Source organism: Athene cunicularia (genome assembly GCF_003259725.1).
Source record: "Athene cunicularia isolate RWA chromosome 4 unlocalized genomic scaffold, athCun1 chr4_part3, whole genome shotgun sequence".
In the NCBI taxonomy this organism is placed as follows: Eukaryota; Metazoa; Chordata; class Aves; order Strigiformes; family Strigidae; genus Athene; species Athene cunicularia.
Window position 1 is genome coordinate 15,323,360 of NW_020799100.1, and position 1,095 is coordinate 15,324,454.

Consider the following 1,095-nt stretch of genomic DNA (forward strand, 5'->3'; position numbering starts at 1 on the left):
AACTTTTGCATACAGCTCTTCTTGCCAAAATACATCAGAGTTTCCTTGGTGTCTGTTTTTGCTGTAAGTTATAAGCTTTTACTGCGGGTGGATTTATATCTTACAAATCACGCTGTCAGCTCAGAGTTGATGTTCAAGAGCTGGACAGAGCCTGGAGTCATTCCGTGGTGATAGACAATTGGAGTTTAGTAGCCCCTAAGCTTCATTTCAGTGTTTAAAATGAGGATCCTGCATCTGAGGTACTCAACATTTAGGATGATTAATTGAACAATCTTGTTTCAGTTCTTCTCGCGGTCTAATGGTGGATGTGGCAGGAGCTTCTCTAGAAGTTTAGTTTCCTTGTACATGTTCCCACTTGGCCCCTGGATTGCGTATGTCTAAATTGCTTGTTGTTGGGATGTCTTCAGTTGCTCACTACATTTTCCTTTCCTTTTGGTGTCCAGATTAATGCTTGCCTGGGGATCCTGTGTGCTTCCATTGTTGTTAAGTGCCTGGATGGTAATATATTAGTCTTCATTTAAAACCTTACCTCGGAAATGTACAACAGCACTGAAAAAAAAAAAAAGCCCATGGGCTTTTGTTCTTTTTAATGAAGTTGAGTGAAATGCAATGAAAATAATTTCTTGCACTTTGCATAAAAGAGCTCAATTAATTTACCAGCTTTGCCTTTAGCTTCTCTACTCCTTACAGCTTTCGGCTGGCAGCTTCCTTGGTGTCAGGTTCTGTCCACTCTGCTCCCTCCCAGGGCTCAGTTTTGTAGAATGTTTGGCTGCAAAAGCATGTCGATACTGGCAGAGCAGCTCATGGGTTGCTGCTAGGATGGCCCTTCGAGTGCCAAGAGAATTTGAACCATTTCCTAAGAGACCGGCAGAACCAGGAGGACCTACACGGTCCCCTGGGCTTGGTCCAGGTAGCCTGAGCCCAGGCCTGGGTTTGATGTCTGAGAAGACTTGGCATTGGAGTTGGCTTTATCCCAAGTGCCTCCAGTGAGCATCATTAGGTGGGGAGGGTTGATTGGGGATACAGGGTTGGGCAGGAGGGGCGGCGCTGGGGTCATCTTAGTGTGGGCAGAATAGGTGGTTTTAAGCAGAGCAG